The sequence below is a fragment of the Aquarana catesbeiana genome, linkage group LG01 (genome assembly GCF_042186555.1).
Source record: "Aquarana catesbeiana isolate 2022-GZ linkage group LG01, ASM4218655v1, whole genome shotgun sequence".
NCBI lineage: Eukaryota > Metazoa > Chordata > Amphibia > Anura > Ranidae > Aquarana > Aquarana catesbeiana.
In genome coordinates, this window is record NC_133324.1 from 942,098,224 (window position 1) to 942,122,320 (window position 24,097).

Below are 24,097 nucleotides of genomic sequence, written 5' to 3' on the forward strand. Positions count from 1 at the left end.
TTTACCGGTCCATATCTCCGGAACCGTAGGTCACAGGAACTTCAAACTCGGTAGTTGGGGGTTCATAGAGGCCCCCTAGCTGCAGGCCAAATTTGAGGTCTCTGGAACAAAAGGTGCCCGAAATGACTTTTCTGAAATCCACCATGCATGCTTTGTGTCGACCTAACTTTCAAACTCAAGCATTTTTTTGGCTCCAGGAAAGTCATCTTCTGAACCGTTTGAGCTAGGAGTTCAATTTTTGGATATGTTGTAGATCTAGATCTCATGAGCCAGCACACCAAATTTGGGGTTCCGGAGATATGAGCCCTCAAAGTCATCCGACTGGTAGACGCCAGAACCTAAACTAAATTTTCTGAGTAGCAGAACCGGTTTTACCGCCCTAGGGGTGCCGTCTTTGGGAGATGGTTACGGGCCAACCTTAGGGTCTAGGAACCCCAATGTGGACCACATGTAGTGCATCGACTCCCCTACAAGTGTGCCAAGTTTGGTGTTCCTAACCCCAACAGCCGAGGAAATATCAGCCCCCCAAGTTGACTGAGTTTCCCATAGACTACAATGTTAAGCGTGCGGTTTCTACCGGTTGACCTTTTGGGGTGCCCCCGACCACCAAACGTTCCCTGGACCCCAAACTTGGCCAGTGAGTACCTGAAAAGCATCCCCACAGCCTCCCGGTGTCTGTGTATTTTTTTAAGACCCATAGAACCGGAGAGCGCCACGCACGTCTTTGCTGGTGTTTTGTGAGGGGTCCACTGGTCCTCAAAAGTGGATGCCATTCTGTAGAAAAGGCCTGAAATATTCAAATGAGACCTAACGGAGCCTTCCCCGGTGAACCGGGTCCGAGCTACACCATTTCAAAGTGCCATTTTCCGGTAAACGGAGGGTTCCGGTTGGGGTACCGGACCCCGGTTTGGTGTGGGAGGTACCCATAGAGTGTCTCTACATCACCCCCAAGCTTTGTAATTTTGTAACCCATGGTCAGGGAGCACCGGTACCGTGAATACGGTCAACATTGTGGCCCCGGTAAATCCCCGGTAAAAGGTCCCCGAACCTCCACATTTTTTTGAGGTGTAGCTGTGATATCTGGGAAAAAGGGGTGCAAGTTTGGTGTTGCTAGGCCATTTGGTCGTCGAATGGTTGAGCGATAAGTGAAATCCGTCACAATTTTGCCTGGTTTCCCCATAGACTCCCATGTTAAGTGAGGGGCCAACTTTGGGGAGTCAGTACTGGCCTTCCTTCGGTTCCCTGGACCCGAAATTTATTGCACGTGTAGTCATGGCTCTCCCCTATAAGTGTGCCAAATTTGGTGGGATTTGACACAGTGGGTCCCCAGAAACCGGAGATCAAATTCGCCCGTTTTTTCCCCCAGGCGGAAAAATGAAGCGAGTGGCCCATTTTGGGGAGTCGGTACCGGCTGCCCTTTGGTTTTCTGGACCCGACATAGGTCTTCCCTATAAGGGTGCCAAGTTTGGTGGGTTTTCATGGAGTGGGTCCCTGGATACAGGAGCTCAAAATATCTCCCAAGCCTCTCCTACACTCCTATACTGTTTTCTTTCTGCCAGCGGAAAAATCAATTAAGCGGCTCATTTTCGGGAGTCGGTACCGGCTGTCGTTCGGTTCTATGGACCCAAAATTTCTACCACATGCAGCCAGCAGTGTTCCCTAAAAGTGTGCCAAGTTTGGTGGGTTTTCACCGAGTGGGTTACCGGCAATCGGAGCTCAAAGTATCTCCTCTAGCCTCTCCTACACTGTGCCTCTCCACTGTGTTCTGTGACTCCCGTCGGAAAATGCATCCGACAAACTGCGCATGTGCAGTCTTACGTCATGCCAGCTGATAGGGGAATCAGCTGGTGTGACGTAGTGGATGCATTATTCGACGGGAGGCACTAATCGACAAAACACCGCCCCCCCCCCACACACACACAATCTTGCCTCTTTTCAGGGCAAGGTAAAGATTGCTATCTGTGAGCTTTATATAACATAGGTTTGTGTGCTAATGAGGCAATTGAAAACACATGGACAGTCCATGAAACACACAAAATGCAGGTTCACCCAATGTAGAGAGAACTTCAAAGTGGGTACACCTGTTAAAGATGTCCTTAAATTACTAACCCAAAAAACACACTGTCTGAGCATGCCCAGAAACATCCAAGTGCTGTTCACACACACAAAAAAAAAACTAAAGTCCCTGAGCATGCCCAGACCAACCCAAATGCAGCTAGCACCAAATAAGCCACCCCCCTGTCCAAAATTAAACACATCATCCAGCATGTCCTTAATTAGATCCCTTTCACACTGAGGCGTTTTTGCGGCATTTTAGCACTAAAAATAGCGCTATTAAAACGCTCATAAAATGCTCCCCATGCATCTCAATGGACCCTTTCACACTGAGGCGTTGTGCTGGCGGGGCATTGAGAAAAGTCCTGCAAGCAGCATTTTTGGAGCAGCTTTTGGGCATTGAAAAAAGCGCTTCAAAAACGCCCCTCTCCATTGAAATGAATTGAAAGCGCTGTAAAAACGCCTGAATAGCGCCTATAATCTACCCTGAGCTGTAGAAAAGTCACATGATCTCACAAAAAAGTAAACATGCAAGCAGAAAAGAGAGCATCTACATGTAGGGAGGTGGGGTTGTTGTTTGACGCCCATGCTTCAATAACGCTTGAAAAAGGCTGTTAAAATGCCCACAGCGGTGCAGTAATTTTACCGCTAGCGCCCCAAAAACACTGTACAAACACGGTAAAAATGCGGTAAAAACACTAAGGCATTTTAGGGCATTTTTGAAGCGCCTCAGTGTGAAGGGGCTCTTAAGGTTAAGAAAAAAGAAGGTGGAAAAAAGTACTGGACTGCATCAAAAACGCACCAAAAACGTATCATAAATGCACTAGATCACATCAAAAAATGCACATGCATCTGGACTGCGTTTCTATGGAGTGAACTAGCCCTAAAGCTAATAACTTGGGGGGCGGCTTACTCTGCCTGTAAAGTGGTGCATCTGTAGCATGTATCCAAAATGCTGCTTCAAAGATGTACGGCTTTAGAGAAAACATCCAAATCGACATTGCAGCTGCAAGATTTTAACACAAAACTAAAAATAGCCTGCCCCCCCAATACATACAAGGCCATTTGGGGCTGTAAAGACTTAAAATGAGAACCCCCATGTGAAAAATATCACCCCAAAATCTAAAAATATTGTGCCCCTCCTCACACACTAACAAACCCCTAGCCAAACACACAGCAAGCCAGCCCATGAAAGGGGGGGGGGGGGTGCTTAGGGGCAGGAGGGGCTCTGGCACCCCAAAAGTCAACCACCTTGTCCCCATATTCAGGGGGACAAGAGCCTCTTCCACAAAACCCTAGGCTGGGGTTGTGGGGGGCTGCAGACAGGGGGGCTTTACGGAATGTAGAAAGCCCCTTTAAAGTATTGGGTACAAGGTGGTTTGTGGTTGGTATTGGGCTGAGCCCAACATGCCCCAAAGGCAGCCAACTATGTTGAGTGCATGGGGCCTTGTATGGTTCGGGAGGGAGTTGGGCGATCGCTCTTCTCGCCCCTTTCCTAGCTGGTTCTGTTGTTTGCTCTGAAAAAGGATGTGGTTTGGATTGGTGAAGGCAGCTCACAGCCTTTGGAGATTGGAGAATGGAGTGTGGACTTCCCCTTTAAAAGCAAAAACTAGCCCAAGGAAATCATATGTATTAGAGGGGGAAGGTTAAATGCCCTTTTAGGAGGAGCTAGAGGAGCGAGAGTCTTTTTACATAAAGTTTAGAGGTGCGCCCGTTCAATCCACGCAAATGCATTTACGTTGCTTGACATTTACTAAGATTTTGGCCACGCAGAGAACCAACGCAAATGCCGCTTGCGCATGCGGAGTGCTTGAATTGACCTCACACAGTTCTAAACGTACTTGCAGGCACAGCAAACTTGTTCAGAAAAAGTTACTTTCTCATTCTATTTTGGGCATATTTGTTACTTGGGCAGTTATTACTATACTTCCTCACATCACCCCCATGATATTGGCACTTCCAGCTTCTTTTAATTTTGAGTTGAAGATGTCCTGTGCCATGTCCATAGTGGCATAATCGCCTCCTCCCATGCGCAGAGATTACTGTAGTAAATGGGGAATAGCGCTGTGTTACTGGCGCAAACGTTTTATAAATACCAAAACGTACGTTGCGCCTCAGCATGCGCCTCAACTCATGACGCAAACAGTTCGTAAATCAGCCCCCCGTGTATGGGGAAATGAATTGCTCAGACAAATGAGTAGATTTATACATTATCCAATCAGATTGCACAGTGTATGGGGAAATGAATTGTCCAGAATGCACAATACACAAACATGTATTGAAAAGATGTTTTCATGGAAGTTTCGGCTCCACCAATGATTATAGACTATCACCATAAAATGCACAATTACAAGTCCAGAGAACATCCGCACAGTTGTTGATAGGAGGAAGATCTCTAGAATGAATATTGAGTTGTTTCAAAAAGAAGTGAATGAATGGAATAAAACTGGAAGCAATATTCTCCATGTGATAAGGAAAAGCTTATTAACATGAATAGAACTACAATGAGCAAGTGCCCGATGTATAAGCAGTTGTGCACGCTGGAGAACGCAGATGCGCCTGTGTGCAACACACATATTTAACAAGCTAAAGCGCGTGCGCTCTGTCAGGCGAGGATGAAATGGTGAGCTTTGACAATGCGCATGTGCAGTTGAGTAAGCTGAAAGAAGGGTGTAAAAAGGCTTGATTAGTTGTAAGACAGATCTACATGTTCTGGACAGAATTTGTGCATTTAAACAATATTATATACATACTTTTTAGCCTGGTAACAGAAGATGGTAAACTGTAGTAAAGTTATCCACAGTATTCAGACAAAAATGTAGAAGATTACATTGGCTGCGCTTGCTAATGGTAGGCGCGAAGAATTGCGCAAGTGCGCAATAGCGCTTTCTATGTAAATATGGTTTGGTGCATATAAGTGCACCATAATTTTTGATAAATGTCTTTAGTCCCGTTTTTTGTGCAATTGCTCCAATTTCTCCACTGCACCACAGGCGCGGGTCTTTAGTAAATCACCCCCTTTGCTACAATGTAAAGTAGTGAGTGTACAGCTTGTATAACAGTGTAAATTTGCTGTCCCCTCAAAATAACTCAACCCACAGCCACTAATGTCTAAACCGCTGGCAACAAAAGTGAGTACACCCCTAAGTGAAAATGTCCAAATTGGGCCCAATTAGCCATTTTCCCTTAATGCTACAAGGTCTCAGGTGTGAATGGGGAGCAGTTGTGTTAAATTTGGTGTTATCGCTCTCACTCTCTCATACTGGTCACTGGAAGTTCAACATGGCAACTCGGCTATAAGAAGATTGCCAAGAAACTGAGCTGCAGCACGGTGGCCAAGACCATACAGTGGTTTAACAGAACAGGTTCCACTCAGAACAGGCTTCGCCATGGTTGACCAAAGAAGTTGAGTGTACATGCTCAGCGTCATATCCAGAGGTTGTCTTTGGGAAATAGACATATGAGTGCTGCCAGCATTGCTGCAGAGGTTAAAGGAGTGGGATGGTCAGCCTGTCAGTGCTCAGACTATATGCCGCACGCTGCATCAAATTGGTCTGCATGGCTGTCGTCCCAGAAGGAAGCCTCTTCTAAAGATGATGCACAAGAAAGCACGCAAACAGTTTGCTGAAGACAAGCAGACGAAGGACATGAATTACTGGAACCATGTCATGTGGTCTGATGAGACTAAGATAAATGTATTTAGTTCAGATGGTGTCAAGCGTGTGTGTACTTTACATTGTAGCAAAGTGTCATTTCTTCAGTGTTGTCACATGAAAAGATAGAAGAAAATATTTATAAAGATGTGAGGGGTGTACTTACTTTTGTGAGATACTATGTGTGTGTATATATATATATATATATATATATATATTGTATGGATAAATTAACCTTTTATCTTATCTTAAGGCAAAGTATGATAAAGTTATTGCTGAACAAACATCTCCACAGCAGAAATGTAAGAACTGCTCTGGTCCATAGGGGGTGTAAAGATGTGAGAGCCAAAATTGTTAAGGATCATTGTGTGTTTATGCTAATAAATAATATTATTTTATATGTATTGCTAAAAAAAAGAATTAAATAAAATAAAGCAGATTTAAAATGATGCATTTATGGAAAGTTCAGCAAGTAAAACAGCTCAAAGTAGAAGGAGAATAAAGAAACATATTCAGTACAATGAGAAATTGAAATACATAAAAAGAGAGAGGAGAGGAGAGATGATTACATTGTCACTAACTTACTGTGGGAATGTCACTAATTAATGTTCAGCATCATGTCACAGAATTATGTACACAGTCTGACTGTGATATTCAGAATGGCAGAGATTGTTTTATTTTCTATGTATGTGAAGATTAAAACCTTATCTTCCTCTAATTCCTATAAAAGCTGGCTCTTCTGGATTTTTCTGAGGATGACATTTTTTATATATAAGACTCAGTGCTCAGAACCGATCTTTAAGGTCCAGTTTGGAATCAGAGAATTAGGGATGGATTTCTATCAGGAGGGTGATCTTATCATTGGAGGAGTGTTCACAATATCCACATCTACTTTACATGACACATTTTTAGAAAACAATACCAGGATACTTTTATGTCAACCGTAAGTTGCATTTTACAGTATAGTTTACATTTTTCTTTGTCCTTCGTTCTATTTTTTTTTTGTTTTGTTAGTATGTAATTGATGACATTCTCATTTTCTAATCCAGTGATTAGAAATGAAAGGGATTCTGTGAAAATGTAAAAATAGGAGTTGCCTTTAAAGACGTGTTTAGAAACCTGTATTGTGGAAGTATTGGACTGTCATTGGTGACCTCTCCTTCTACAAATATTAGTTTCATGGCCTAAATGCTGATCCTCCATTTTCAGTTATTCATTGATCACAAACCTGGGACAATATGAGGCTCAAGAATTGTGACTTTCCTAATTTGAAGGCTTGTCTCTGTCTCCTTCCACAGAAAGGTTTTCCCAGTTCGGCACCACAGAATTTTTTTTTCATTTTTTGCACACATGTAAAAAGCTTCATTTTGGCAATAAAATCACTTAAAGTGATTGTAAAGTCTTGTTTTTTTCTAGTTATAAATAACAAACATGTTATACTTACCTTCCCTGTACAGTGGTTTTGCACAGAGCAGCCGTGTCCTCCTCTTCTGGGGTCCCTCTTCGATGCTACTGGCCCCTCCCTCCTGTTGGGCGCAGCTTGCTATTGGAGCACCCGAGCCGAATCACAGCTCCGTGTGTCCATTCAGACACGGCGCTGCGGCCTGGCCCTGCCCCTTTCTCTTCTCATTGGCTGACTTTGATTGACAGCGATGGGAGCCAATTGCGCTGCGCTGCTGTCTCAGCCAATGAGGAGGGGAGTCCTGGGCAGCTGAGACACTGCTGCAACATCCCTGGATAGAGATGGGGCTCAGGTAATTATTAGAAGGGCTGAGGGGGGGCTGCTGCAAACAGAATGCTTTTTATCTTAAGGCATAGAATCACTTAGGATAAAAAAACCTTCCGACCTTCACAAAAACGTTCAACCCCCAGAACATTATATATTTTCTGAAAGCAGAGGCCATGTAAAATAAAAAGATGAACAATAATAACAAGTACTAGTGCGCAAACCACAAACCTAAGACCAGTAATCAGAGCAAAAAAGGATGTAAATGATATAGCTGCCACCATAAGGGTGTTCCCACACCAATAAAGGAGATCTGGCAAAATAATAAATTAATCAAATCAATTATAAGTGTACAACAACTAGGTATATAAGGAAATTCAGGACCAGAAAATCCAATAAATACTTATGTCTAAAAATAATCTTCCATCACATTGGGTAACTAGGGATCAAGGTGAATCAAAGTTACTTCAATAAATGGATCACAGAATAAACTAATCCCAGAGACGACCAATGAATGGAGTCTCACAGCAGGAGAGTAAACTAGATCCGGGAGAAAGAATCCTAATTAAAATGAATCCTAAACACTCATCAAATAAAAATGCCTTCCCATAATAAATGACACAATTGTGTGAATAAATGAGCAGATAACACAATCCAAACTAATAAATAACCACAATAAATATTAAATATAGTGTAAAACGGTAAAGTGCAGATAATACAAATTGTGTAATAATAATAATTAAAAATAAAAAACATGCAACACTTCACAAAGTGCAAAAAAGATTAATATATAAATAAATAAATTATGGAAAAGCCAATAACTGTGCTTCAAATGGTGAAAAAACTGCGTAAAAAGGTGAAAGTCCCATAGACAATGCAATCCAGATTGTGACAATTAAATTGAGTGAAAAATAGTTCATCCAAGATTCCCAGTGTCAGCACTCAATCATATGTGTAGATAAAGTGAATCCAGGTGTAGTTCCCCCAGCCTCTCACCTCAGGGCTGAACGATAACAGCCTTAAAAATCAATACTAGTAATCCCATCTGTTCTACGGTCTCCTTAACGGTAGTTCCCTTCCACTTACATCCACTTACATAGCAGTAAATGCAAGCAAGCATAGCATCTGATGGTAACACAGCTGCCTCCCGAACCCAGTGTCTTGTCGAATACTGTCCCCCATCGGATAGTGTCCGCCCTGTACTGCGCAGGCACAGTACGGAGGACAAACGAGACGCCGAAAGTCTACGAAGTTCAACAGCTGATCATCAGCTGTACACGGCGCCTGCGCATTTATTCTGCCCTGTGTCCAGGTTCATTCCCCACTATCCAAGTGGACATAGAGTTAGAATAAATAGATGGGAGGCCGTGCCCGAAGCGTGGCGAGTGAAGCGAGCCCGCTAGGGGCCCTCTTACAAAGCCTTCACTATTGAGTGCCCAAGCGCCGTGTACAGCTGATGGTCAGCTGATCAAGTTCGGACACTTTCGGCGTCTCCTTGTCCTCCGTACTGCGCAAGCGCTGCGCCTGCGCAGTATGGGGCGGACACTATCCGATACGAGAACACTTCTCGACAGAACACCGGCCGTGATCGGAAAGCTAAACCACGTGACCCGCCTCTCTTCCTTGACGCGTTGCGTGACCATCACATCACTTTATCAAAGGATACCCTTTTATCAGATGCTATGCTTGCATTCACTGCTATGTAAGTGGATATCTTTATTAAATGTGATTGTTTTAAACTACTACACTATGGAGTGTGTCCTCCCCTTTTTTTACATTGTCTGACTGGGCATTCTGAGATCGGAGGATTTAGACAGATAAACCCAAAGGGATCTTCCGTTAAGGAGACCGTAGAACAGATGGGATTACTAGTATTGATTTTTAAGGCTGTTATCGTTCAGCCCTGAGGTGAGAGGCTGGGGGAACTACACCTGGATTCACTTTATCTACACATATGATTGAGTGCTGACACTGGGAATCTTGGATGAACTATTTTTCACTCAATTTAATTGTCACAATCTGGATTGCATTGTCTATGGGACTTTCACCTTTTTTACGCAGTTTTTTCACCATTTGAAGCACAGTTATTGGCTTTTCCATAATTTATTTATTTATATATTAATCTTTTTTGCACTTTGTGAAGTGTTGCATGTTTTTTATTTTTAATGATTATTATTACACAATTTGTATTATCTGCACTTTACCGTTTTACACTATATTTAATATTTATTGTGGTTATTTATTAGCTTGGATTGTGTTATCTGCTCATTTATTCACACAATTGTGTCATTTATTATGGGAAGGCATTTTTATTTGATGAGTGTTTAGGATTAATTCTAATTAGGATTCTTTCTCCCGGATCTAGTTTACTCTCCTGCTATGAGACTCCATTCATTGGTCGTCTCTGGGATTAGTTTATTCTGTGATCCATTTATTGAAGTAACTTTGATTCACCTTGATCCCTAGTTACCCAATGTGATGGAAGATTATTTTTAGACATAAGTATTTATTGGATTTTCTGATCTTGAATTTCCTTATATACCTAGTTGTTGTACACTTATAATTGATTTGATTAAGCGCCACTTTAATTATTATTTTGCCAAAATAAAAAGATGATAGTTGCGTGTGTCTGTGATATTGCAAAAAACAATAGTACCCAAAAATGGTCATAGATGATGTTTGAAAAGCCTTTACAGCTCATCAGTTTAGAATTAACTAGAAGCTCTTGTGTTAGAATTATTGTGCTCCCTCTGATGTTCACAGTGATACCTCACACATATCTGGTGTAACCGTGGTTTATATAGCCGTGTGCACTATGGATGTGCGTTTGCGCATGTATGCAGGCAACAGACATTACAGCAATTTTGTTTTATTTTTTAACACATTTTATTATACTATTTAAAAAACTATTTTTCTTTCATTTATTTATATTTTTATTTATTTATGGTTGTGTTTTTCCTTGATTGCCATAACAAAGGGTTATTTATCCCCCATGTGATAGCACTGGGCAGGTGACAGGTACTCTTTATGGAGACATTAGGGGTTCAATATCTCCCCTGTCCTTCACACCATCAGAACATCTTGCTTAGATCACTAAGAAACTCACAAAAAATCTTAGTTTTAATATACTGTAAATTAGTATAAAATATATCAAATGTAATGGCTATAACCTTTAAAGTAAAACAAAAAGAGCCTTGGATGTATCAATCATCTTTGACTCTGCCTACATCATATTAATGCACAAAAAACACACATTTGATGTTCAATAAAGATTTATTGGGTGCTGCAAAATATTTTTTAGTATACTTATGATTTATAAATATACGTCAGTGACGTAGAATACAGCGGTTAGCTGCCGTAATCCTGGTATATTCTTAAATGGCAGACGGTCCTCTTTCTGATAAAAGTTGTCTCCGCAAGATCTCCGGAGCCATCGGTAGTGAGGGAAAGATGGTCCCCGCTCCATAACATTGGATGACGCAAGCGACATCAAACGTCACTTCCGCCCAATGCTCTTAAAGGGAAGATTTTTTTTTTTTTTAAACTTTTTTTTTCAATTGCATTTATGTGTAAATATGAGATCTGAGGTCTGTTTGACCCCAGATCTCACATTTAAGAGGCCCTGTCATGCTTTTTTTCTATTACAAGGGATGTTTACATTCCTTGTAATAGGAATAAAAGTGACCCAAAAATTATTTTTTAAAAGGACAGTGTAAAAATAAGAAGTAAAATAAATAATAATACATTTTTTTTTCAATGCGCCCTGTCCCACCGAGCTCGCGCGCAGAAGCGAACGCATATATAAGTCGCGCCAGCATACGAAAACAGTATTCAAACCACACATGTGAGGTATTGCCACGATCATTAGAGCAAGAGCAATAAATTTAGCACTAGACCTCCTCTGTAACGCAAAACTGGTAACCTGTAGAAATTTGTAAGCATCGCCTATGGAGATTTTGAAGGGTCTAAGTTTGTCACCATTCCACGAGCGGGTGCAATTTTGAATCATGACACGTTGGGTATCAATTTACTCGGCATAACATTATCTTACACAATATTATTTTTTAATTAAAAAATGTGACATAAAGTATTGCAACAACCACCATTTTATTCTCTAGGGTGTCTGAAAAAATATATAATGTTTGGGGGTTCTAAGTAATTTTCTAGCAAAAAAATTATTTTAACTTTATTATTTAACTATTTTAAACACCAAGTTTGAAAAATAGGCTTGGTCCTTAAGTGGTTAAACTTTTTTTTCTAGTCATGTGACTGGCACAGCGCCAATCAGGGTTGCTCAGACACAGACTCATACTGTGGAGAACATACATCAGCAGAGTAATGGAAGCCTCCCCCAAGGATCTTTCCCTGCAGATGCCAAAGAACAAAGAAAGATCATGTGACCATCACAAACAAACAAGGGCAACACACATCACAAACAAACAAACATTTGATTGTTTGTTTGTGATGTGTGTTGCCCTTCCATGTGCACCTTGCTGTAAATTCTATGGATTGGGGTGATTGCCACTTGTCATGTGACCACATAACAGTGCTGCAGAAATAAGGTACTTCAAGGATTTAAAAAAAATAATAAAATACAGTGGCATGATATAGATGATTTATGGAAATTAATTATTGCAATAAGCACTTCTCTGACTTTCAGAGTGTAAGTATTGGCATTGTGAAGTTGATCCTTGATTTAATAGCTAGACAGTCCCTGACCTGGAACATTGATAAAGGATGGCAGACTTTCCAGACTTCACTGGCTGCTTGCCTGTTCCAGGTCAGGAACACACAGGAGGTCATTTACTATAGTGCCACAGCGCTAATTAGCACTAATTGCCGCAAACTAATGCTAATTAGCGCTAATCGTGCTAATTAGCGCTAAAACGGTATTCACTATAGCGCTGGTGAGAAAATACTCCAAAATCGAATTTACTATAGTTCCCTAAAACTAAATAGCTCCCCAACCCTTAGCCCCCGTTCACACCTATGCGAATTAGATGCGGCTTACACCGCATCCAATTCGCAGGACATTTTAAAATACATTCATATGAATGCATCTGGTTCACATATGTGCGTTGCATTCGCACATCGCATTGCACAAAAAATGTGTGCATTTTCTGGGCATTGCGGTGCGAATTACAAGCCTAATATCTTCTATGGGAACACATCTGATTCGCAGATGCATTGCGTTCTGAACATGGATTTTCTCCTTCTCCTCACTACACCCCCCCCCCCATCTTCCTGCTCACTGATTCGTAGCTAAAACGCAGAGGAACCTCTGAACAACTGATTTTTATCTTCCCAGTGAAACCTGAGCTTCAATTCGCACCACACATGTGTGAACCCAGGCTAACTCTGCTAAAACCTGGAGTAGTGCACCTGTAAATATTGTTTAGAGGATGATATAATTGCCTAAATAGTACTGAAATATGCGGTATATTGTGTGTGTATTGTTCCTGTCTGACCATGCAAACATGGTTTGGGAGCATGTGCTGACCTTCTACTCTTTGATCTCATTGCTTAATCATGTACACAGAAATGCAGCTTCCAGCAGAACATGGTCACCATTGTATGTATGTGTGTGGATTTGTGGGGTGGTGGCGGGCGTTATATTTAGAACATGTGGCTTTTTTAATACTATTTTGGAATGCTTTGTAAGAATAATGACTGTTAAGTATGTTTTTATATAATCTTGCATATAAAAAAGCTGTGTCCACTCTAAGGTTTAGACAAATTTTAGATTGTAAGCTCCTATGAGCAGGGCCCTTAAAACCCAATTGCTAACTGTTTTGCTAAATGTAGCACCATATATCCTGTTGACATTTTTTTGAAGCTAGTAAATGAATTACAGAATTTTGTTTCTGCTGGAAAAATAAAAGTACATTATTGAGCTTGTTTGTTGTGTGTTTGTGGGTTTTTTTTTTGTTTCTTTCTTCTTTTTAATTAGTTTTGGGGGTGGTGGTTTTGTGGAAGTGTAAGATCTTTTATATCTTAGGCTGCTTTTACACTGGAGGCACTTTACAGGAGCTATAGCGCTAAAAATAGCGTGTGCATAGTGCCTGTAAAGAGCCTCTCCTCTCACTCCGGTGTGAACTGACCTTGACCCTAGGATTACACCTATGCATTTTTTAGTGAGTTTTGCAGTTTTCAGAAACACTCTACAGTCCATTTAACATATACATACTATTGTACTAGTTCACATCCATGTGTTGCGTTTGTTAGGATATGTTTTTTTTTTATTAAACAGACATAAGATACATGGGACATAACATTACAATGTATTGTAAGATAGTTCTGAGTGGTCTCCCCTGAGCCGTGTCTCCTGCTGTCATCTTCTCCTAGTTCTGTCTTTCTGGACGCCATCTTTCCCACCACCGCCTACTTCTCCCGCTGCCGTGTTCTTCCTAATCGCCGTGTTCTTCCTCCCCCGCCATCTTTATCATTTGTGTTGTCCCTGCTGTCTGGCGTCTCTTACACAGCCATGGGGCATGACCATCCATTCACGTCACACAGAAAGCCCACCCCTTTTTTCCAGAAAATAAAGGGGCGGGCTCTGCGTGTCACGTTAACGGATGGCCATGCCCCATGGCTGTGTAAGAGACACCAGACAGCGTGGACAACACAACAGAGGAAGACAGTGGGGGAGGAAGAACATGGCAGTGGGAGAAGTAGGCGGTGACAGCACCAGGAGAAGATGATGGTGGGAGTAACAGCCCGGGGGAGAAGACCACTCAGAGCTAATTTACAATAAAGGAATTGTAAAAAAACGGCTATTGTTTTTTGTCACATTTCACTGCTTTTTTTTGGTGAATGGGTAGGGGTACAATGTACCCGATACCCATTCAAATGGGGGGGGGGCAGATCTGGGGGCCCCCTTATTAAAGGGGACTTCCAGATTGTGATAAGCCCCCCGCCCGCAGACCCCCACAACCACCAGGCAAGGGTTGTGGGGACAAGGTGTTTTAGGGGGACCTCAAAGCACCCTCCCCATGTTGAGAGCATGTGGCCTTGTACTGTTCAGGAGGGGGGCGCTCTCTCGCCCCCTCTTTTCCTGCAGCCTGCCACGTTGCGTACTTGGATAAGGGTCTGGTATGGATTTTGGGGGGACCCCCACGCCATTTTATTTTTCAAATTTTGGCGTAGCGTTCCCCTTAATATCCATACCAGACCTGAAGAGCCTGACATGGATTTTGGGGGACCCCCACACAGTTTTCTTTTTAATGCAAGGTCCCCATTAATATCCATAGCAGACCTGAAGGGCCTGGTATGGATTTTGGGGGGACCCCTACGCAATTTTTATTTATTTTGATGCAAGGTTCCTCTTAATATTCATACCAGACCTAAAGGACCAAGGGTAGGACTCAGGGCCTCATACAATTTTTATGGCAATAACTTGCATATAAGCCTTTAAAATGAGCACTTGTGATTTTTCATGTTCATGTCCCATAGACTTTAACGATGTTCTCACATTGGGGCGTTGGGCTCATCCCTACCCAATGGCACATGAGCATGGTTGGTACCATAATATTAATGTTTCAAATGCAAAACATTATTGTATACAATGAAAAGAATCAAACAATAGTATTTTCTATATATTATTGTGCTCAGCACCATAGCATTATGCCCTGCTATCTTCAAAGGTTCAAGCCATGGGTTTGAATCCCACCAATGGTATCACCTCCTGAAAATGTACATTGTACTCAGCAGCATAATTAGCGAATGCACATCAATTTGGTTTATTCCATCATTTTAACTCTTCAAATGCATGCAATGGTATGTAATTATTCAAAAATATTATGGTGTGGATTTAAAAAAATCAGCTATTCAAAAATCAAGGAAAAAAACGGTGTAGGGTCCCCCCCCCCTCCAGTGCATACCAGGTCCCTTCAGATCTGGTATGGACTTTAAGGGGAATTCCATGCTAAAATGTAAAAAAAATGGCGTAGGGGTCCCCCCCAAGGTCCATACCAGAAGGGTCTGGTATGGATATTAAGGGGAACCCTGCACCAAAATTTGAAAAAAATGGCATACGGGTCCCCCCAAAATTCATACCAGACAATTATCTGAGCACGCAACCTGGCAGGCCGCAGGAAAAGAGGGGGGACAAGAGCGCGGCCCTCCCCATCCTGAACCGTACCAGGCCACATACCCATAACATGGGGAGGGTGCTTTGGAGTAGCCCCCCAAAGCACCTTGTCCCCATGTTGATGGGGAGAAGGGCCTCATCCCCACAACCCTTGACCGGTGGTTGTGGGGGTCTGCGAGTGGGGGGGCTTATCGGAATCTGGAAGCCCCCTTTAACAAGAGGGCCCCCAGATCCCGCCCCCCATGTGAATGGTTATCGGGTACATTGTACCCCTACTTATTCACCAAAAAAAGCAGTGAAATGTGACAAAAGACAATAGCCGGTTTTTGATAATTCCTTTATTTAACTACTTGACCACTGGGCACTTAAACCCCCTTAATAACCAAACCAATTTTCAGCTTTTGGTGCTCTCACATTTTTAATGCAATTACTCAGTCATGCAACACTGTACCTATATGAAATTTTTGTCCTTTTTTTCACACAAACAGAGCTTTCTTTTGGTAGTATTCAATCAACGCTGGGTTCTTTATTTTTTGCGCTATAAAAGAAAACAGACCGAAAATTCTGTAAAAAAATGCGTTTTTCTTTGTTTCTGTTATAAAATTTTGCAAATTAGTAATTTTTCTTCATATATTTTGGCCAAAATTTATACCGCTACATATCTTTTGTAAAAATAACCCAAATCAGTGTATATTATTTGGTCTTTGTGAAAGTTATAGAGTCCAAAAGCTATGGTGCCAATATCTGAAAATTGATCACACCTGAAGTACTGACGGCCTATCTAATTTCTTGAGACCCTAACATGCCAGAAAAGTACAAATACCCCCAAATGACCCCTTTTTGGAAAGAAGACATTCCAAGGTATTTAGAAAGATGCATGATGAGTTTTTTGAAGTTGTCATTTTTTCCCACAATTCTTTGCAAAATCAAGATTTTTTTTTCTTTTTTACAAAATTATCATATTAGCAGGTTATTTCTCACACACAGCATATGCATACCACAACTTACACCCCAAAACACATTCTGCTATTACTCCCGAGTACGGCGATACCACATGTGTGAGACCTTTACACAGCGTGGCCACATACAGAGGCCCAACATGCACGGAGCACCTTCAGGCGTTCTGGAGTGCCCAGGCCAATCCTGACATTTCTCTCCTACATGTAAAAATCATCATTTATTTGCTAGAAAATTACATAGAACCCCAAAACATTATATATGTTTTTTTTAGCAAAGACCCTAGAGAATACAGTGGAGGTCATTGCAACTTTTTATCTCACACGGTATTTGCGCTGCAATTTTTTTTAACGTGTTTGTGCTTTAAAGAAAACAAAACAGTAAAGCTAGTCCAATGTTTTTGCATAATGTGAAAGATGAAGTTATGCCAAGTAAATAGATACCTCACCCTTCAAAATTGCACACTCTCGTGGAATGGCGCCAAACTTTGCTACTTAAAAATCCCCATAGGCGACGCTTTAAAATTTTTTACTGGTTACATGTTTTGAGTTACAGAGGAGGTCTAGGGCCAAAATTATTGCTCTCGCTCTACCGATCGCAGCTATACCTCACATGTGTGGTTTGAACACCATTTTCATATGTGGGCGGGACTTACGTATGCGTTCGCTTCTGCATGTGAGCACATGGGGACACGGGGATTTATTTATTTTTTTTATTGTTCATTTTACTTTATTTATTTTAGTTTGATGCTTTTGTCCAAAAAATAAATTTTTTGATCACTTTTATTCCTATTACAAGGAATGTAAACATCCCTTGTAATAGGAATATGGCATGACAGGTCCTCTTTACAGTGAGATATGGGGTCAATAAGACCCCACATCTTCCCTCTAGGCTGGGAAGCCTGAAATTAAAAAAAAAAAACAATCCTGGCTTTGATCGTAGCGGTGAGTCGGTAGAAGCACCTGAAGGCGGCGGGAGGGGGGGACATCCCCTCTCGCCTCCTGTAAGAATGATCAAGCAGTGGAACAGCCACTATGATCATTCTTATGGTGTAGGGAATCGCCGGCTGACAAAGCTGATATCTGAATGATGCCTGTAGCTGCAGGAATCATTCAGATATGCTCGCAGAAAGTCAAGGATGTCGTATGACGGCCGGTGGTTAAAACATTTTTTTTTAACACAAAGTTGTCTATTTATACAATATTTCTAACACATAACATGTACATACCAAAAATGACACCCCAAAATAGATTCTCCTACTCCTCCTGAGTACGGCGATACCACATGTTTGAGACTGCCACAGCCTGGCCACATACAGAGGGCGAGTACAGCCGAGTATGGCTGAGCATGGCAGAGTATGGCTGAGCATGGCTGGGTATGGCTGGGTATGGCAAAGTATGGCTGGGTATTACTGAGTATTGCAGAGTATGGCTGGGTATTGCAGAGTATGGCTGGGTATGGCAGAGTATGGCTGGCTTTTGCAGAGCATGGCAGGGTATGGCAGATTATTGCGGGGTATTGCGGGGTATTGCAGGGTATTGCAGAGTATTGCAGAGTATTGTGGGATATTACAGGGTATTTCAGGGTATTTCAGGGTATTGCAGGGTATTGCGGAGTATTGCGGGGTATTGCGGGGTGTTGCGTGGTATTGCAGGGTATTGCAGAGTATTGCAGGGTATTGCAGAGTATTGTGGGGTATTGCAGAGTATTGCAGAGTATTGCGGGGTATTGCAGAGTATTGTGGGTTATTGCAGAGTATTGCAGGGTATTGCAGAGTATTGCAGGGTATTGCTGGGTATTGCAGAGTATTGCAGGGTATTGCAGAGTATTGCATGGCATTGCAGAGTAGTGCAGGGTATTGCTGAGCATGGAGGGACGGAGGCGCAACCAGCGAATCCGGGGACCCCTAAGTCAGTGGAAGGGCCCCACCTTCAGCCTGAAGTCTGGACGATTTTCAACTCCCTACTGGGCAGACCGCTAAACTCGCCTATTGATATGGAGTGCTGCCACAGAATGCATAGATCCAGAAGCCAGGACACTGACCCTCCCCAGGATATAGTCTGTTGCCTGGTGACCTTCCAACTAAAAGAAGTTATTGCTCGCAACCACAGTCACCTACTCCATGATGGCTCTGAAATTTAGATCTATCAGGATCTGTCTGCCATTATGCTCCAGCATTGAAGGATATTGTGTCCCCTGCTTAACATCTTGTGGGATTGGAGCATTGTATATTGCTGGAAATTCTGCCTTTTGGCAACAGTTGCTGGACGCACAGCTCTCCTGCAAAGGCTGGCAGACCTGCAGCCCTTTTGTGACACCTTGGGCCTTCCAACACTGGCCAACACCTTCCTTACTGGATTGGTACAGCTCCTTTCTCCAACCCCAGCCTTGGATCCCCACTCAGCCTGATTCCACTCCTCATTCTCAGCAACACAGGCCGCGTCACCTTAGATCCCCTTCTGCCTCTTCTGTGAGAGATTTGAACAGGGTGCCTCTGGATCACAGCCCAAAGCATTCAACTTCAGCCTCGCAAAGACAGATGCTTCACTGAGTGCCTCTTGGAAGATTGTGTGAGCTTATTCTGACGCTATTTGTTTCCAGTTTGTTGACTATACAGTCTGTGGCTTTCCCATAGATGGGTGGGCTGCCTTGCTTTCCTGTAGAGTGTATTGTTGCCCTGAGGAGATTTGTCCCTTGCTTGCTATGCAAAGGATTAACTTTGGAGTGTTCTCTGCCTCTCTACTGCCCTCTTGTGTGGTAGGCTTTGTTATAGCTACGGGAAAACGACATCAGAGATCTAGTCTCGTTTGGCTATATATCTTTTGTCCACAGGGACTGAACTTGCCTGTTTATTTGCTTTGTTGAATCCCCTAACTTGAACTGCTTTTGACCTGTTTTTGCCACTTTCTTTAGGGATCATCCATGCTATGGGGGTTTATGCTGGCTCTCTGCTAATTCCTACTACTGCTTAATAATGTCACTGTTATGGCCATCTAGCTATACAAACATTGTTTTGATATGCTCTCATGTTTTATATATACACTATGCCTTTTGTTTTCCCTTGTATGTTTGAGCGGGGGCTGTCCCACTGAGGATACTTCACAGGGAGCTGTGTGGGTCTGAGCGGACCTCAAGGGGGTGTAGCTGGTTATGATGGCCCTGGATCTTGGAGTAAGGGAGGCCTTTGCCTGGCCCCTATGCATACAGTGGAGTTGCCAAGGGGGTGCTTCTAGGCTGCAAGTATTCTCTACAGTTGCACTTATGCACTCACCTCCCTGGGACAATGTAATTCCTTGCTTTTTATTCCCAGGAAGGAGCTTGCATTTGCCTTTGGAGAGCCTTCTTCACTGTCTGGTGGGGTTTTTCTTATCGGGTGATTTTGAGCAGTGTTTATTCTTTGTGCCTTTTATGATGGTTGTGCATGGGTCTCCTAACTGCCTTTGCATTGACTTGATGACGTGATTTGATCCCTACGATCCAGGGGCTAGTTCTTCTCTGCCTACGCTACTACTTTCACTTGCTAGGTGCCTTTTCACCTCTTGCCTCCCCCCCTGTTCCCCCTCTACTGCTTTGCCTCTGTACTGGAATCCCTGGTACCACTTATTGTCCCAGACAACCGTCTGTAGATCCACTTAATCTTCCTCCTATTCATGTTTATTTATTTTACAAATCAGCTACTAGTTGGTTGCATTAGCTGTACTATGTCTTACTTTAATTACTTTAATTACTTTACAATAGGAATGTCTCCTTTATGTGGCAACCTTACTGTGGAATACAGTAGAAAGGGGATACTGGATGCGATTTTGGTTTTCCCTATGCGTAGTCTCCGCTTAGTTAAAGTGGTTGTTAATTCACTATAATATGATCTTGCCATCTTCTCTGTTATATAACACTATGTGCCCCTGTGTCTGTGCTGTATAAAAAAGATGCAGATTATACGGTATATCAGAGCGGCTCCCAGCACTCACGTGACTCCTAGGCTCTTTCCGTGGAGGAGGGGATGAGAGAAGAGAGATCTGAGGAGTCGCGTGCGTACCGGGAGCCTCTCTGATATACGGTATAATCTGCATCTTTTTTATACAGCACAGGCACAGGAGAACATAGTGTTATATAACAGAGGGGATGGCATGATCATAGTATAGATTAGATTGCATCAGGAGGGGAGGTTAGTGAAGTGGACAGAGCAGACAGGCAGGGAGAGGAGGGGGGAGGAGGACAGAGGAGGATACAGGAGAGGAGGGAGCAGGGCTGCGAATGATGGAGGCACGTAAATTGACCGCAGTGTCAGGGCTCAGCAGCCATGATATACCATGGTTAGTTTACAGGGGGGAGGGTATAGCCAGGCAGGATAAGCCAGGTAGTTTAGGTGATACAGGGGGCCAAGTTAATAACATGCTTTAACCACTTCAGCCCCGGAAGGATTTAGCCCCTTCCTGACCAGAGCAATTTTTACAATTTGGCACTGCGTCGCTTTAACTGCTAATTGCGCGGTCATGCAATGCTGTACCCAAACGAAATTGATGTCCTTTTCTTCCCACAAATAGAGCTTTCTTTTGATGGTATTTGATCACTTCTGCGGTTTTTATTTTTTGCGCTATAAATGGAAAAAGACGGAAAATTTTGAAAAGAAATGATATTTTCTAGTTTTTTTTATAAAAAAAAAAACAATAAACTCAATTTTAGTCATACATTTAGGCCAAAATGTATTCGGCCACATGTCTTTGGTAAAAAAAAATTTCAATAAGTGTATATTTATTGGTTTGCGCAAAAGTTATATCGTCTACAAACTAGGGTACATTTTCTGGAATTTACACAGCTTTTAGTTTATGACTGCCTATGTCATTTCTTGAGGTGCTAAAATGGCAGGGCAATACAAAACCCCCCCAAATGACCCCATTTTGGAAAGTAGACACCCCAAGGAAATTGCTGAGAGGCATGTTGAGCCCATTGAATATTTATTTTTTTTATCCCAAGTGATTGAATAATGACAAAAAAAATAAAAAATTACAAAAAGTTGTCACTAAATGATATATTGCTCACACAGGCCATGGGCATATGTGGAATTGCACCCCAAAATACATTCAGCTGCTTCTCCTGAGTATGGGGATACCACATGTGTGGGAATTTTTGGGAGCCTAGCCGCGTACGGGGCCCCAAAAACCAATTACTGCCTTCAGGATTTGTAAGGGCATACATTTTTGATTTCACTCCTCACTACCCTGTTTCCCCGAAAATAAGACCTAGCGTGATTGTCGGTGATGGCTGCAATATAAGCCCTACCCCCCAAGTAAGCCCTAGTTAAAGTCCTTGTAGGTTTTATTTTCAGGGTATGGCTTATTTTCAGGGAAACAGAGTAGGGCTTATTTGGGGGGTAGGGCTTATATTGCAGCCATCACTGACAATCACGCTAGGTCTTATTTTCGGGGAAACAGGGTACCTATCACAGTTTTGAAGGCCATAAAATGCCCAGATGGCACAAACCCCCCCCCCAAATGACCCCATTTTGGAAAGTAGACACCCCAAGCTATTTGCTGAGAGGCATGTTGAGTCCATGGAATATTTTATATTTTGACACAAGTTGCGGGAAAGTGACAATTTTTTTTTTTTGCACAAAGTTGTCACTAAATGATATATTACTCACACAGGCCATGGGCATATGTGGAATTGCACCCCAAAATACATTTAGCTGCTGCTCCTGAGTATAGGGATACCACATGTGTGGGACTTTTTGGGAGCCTAGCCGCGTACGGGGCCCCGAAAACCAAGCACCGCCTTCATGATTTCTAAGGGCGTAAAGTTTTGATTTCACTCCTCACTACCTATCACAGTTTTTAAGGCCATAAAATGCCCAGATGGCAAACCCCCCCCCCCAAATGACCCCATTTTGGAAAGTAGACACCCCAAGCTATTAGCTGAGAGGCATGTTGAGTCCATGGAATATTTTATATTTTAACACAAGTTGCGGGAAAGTGACAAATTTTTTTTTTTTTTTTGCACAAAATTGTCACTAAATGATATATTGCTCAAACATGCCATGGGCATATGTGGAATTACACCCCAAAATACATTCTACTGCTGCTCCTGAGTACGGGGATACCACATGTGTGGGACTTTTTTTTCTTAGCCTAGCAGCATACGGGGCCCCGAAACCAAGCACCGCCTTCAGGATTTCTAAGGGCGTACATTTGTGATTTCACTCCTCACTACCTATGACAGTTTTGAAGGCCGTAAAATGCCAAGATAGCACAAACCCCCCCCAAATGACCCCATTTTGGAAAGTAGACACCCCAAGCTATTTGCTGAGAGGCATGGTGAGTATTTTGCAGCTCTCATTTGTTTTTGAAAATGAAGAAAGGCAAGAAAACATTTTTTTTTTCTTTTTTCAATTTTTAAAACTTTGTGACAAAAAGTGAGGTCTGCAAAATACTCACTATGCCTCTCAGCAAATAGCCTGGGGTGTCTACTTTCCAAAATAGGGTCATTTGGGGGGGGGTGCCACCTGGGCATTCCATGGCCTCCAAAACTGTGATAGGCAGTGAAGAGTGAAATCAAAAATTTACGCCCTTAGAAAACCTGAAGGCGATGCTTGGTTTTCGGGGTCCCGTACGCGGCTAGGCTCCCAAAAAGGATCACACATGTGGTATCCTCGTACTCAGGAGAAGCAACAGAATGTATTTTGGGGTGTAATTTCACATATTCCCATGGCATGTTTGAGCAATATATCATTTAGTGACAACTTTGTTCAAAAAAAAAATTGTCTTATTCCCGCAACTTGTGTCACAATATAAAATATTCCATGGACTCGACATGCCTCTCAGCAAATAGCTTGGGGTGTCTACTTTCCAAAATGGGGTCATTTGGGGGGTTTTGAACTGTCCTGGCATTTTATGCACAACATTTAGAATCTTAAGTCACACATCACCCACTCTTCTAACCACTTGAAGGCAAAGCCCTTTCTGACACTTTTTGTTTACATGAAAAAAAAAAATTTTTTGCAAGAAAATGACTTTGAACTCCCAAACATTATATATATATTTTTAAAGCAAATGCCCTACAGATTAAAATGGTGGGTGTTTCATTTTTTTTTTCACACCGTATTTGCACAGCGATTTTTCAAACGCATTTTTTGGGGAAAAAACACACTTTTTGAAATTTTAATGCACTAAAACACACTATATTGCCCAAATGTTTGATACAATAAAAAAGATGATCTTAGGCCGAGTACATGGATACCAAACATGACATGCTTTAAAATTGCGCACAAACGTGCAGTGGCGACAAACTAAATACATTTTTAAAAACTTTTAAAAGCCTTTACAGGTTACCACTTTAGATTTACAGAGGAGGTCTACTGCTAAAATTACTGCCCTCGATCTGACCTTCGCGGTGATACCTCACATGCATGGTGCAATTGCTGTTTACATTTGACGCCAGCCCGACGCTTGCGTTCGCCTTTGTGTGAGAGCAGGGGGAGACAGGGGTGCTTTTTTTTTTTTTTTCTTTATTATTTTTTTGCTTTTTTTATCTTATTTTTAAACTGTTCCGTTCATTTTTTAATTTTTTTAATAATTTTTATTGGTATCTCAGTGAATGTAAATATCCCCTATGATAGCAATA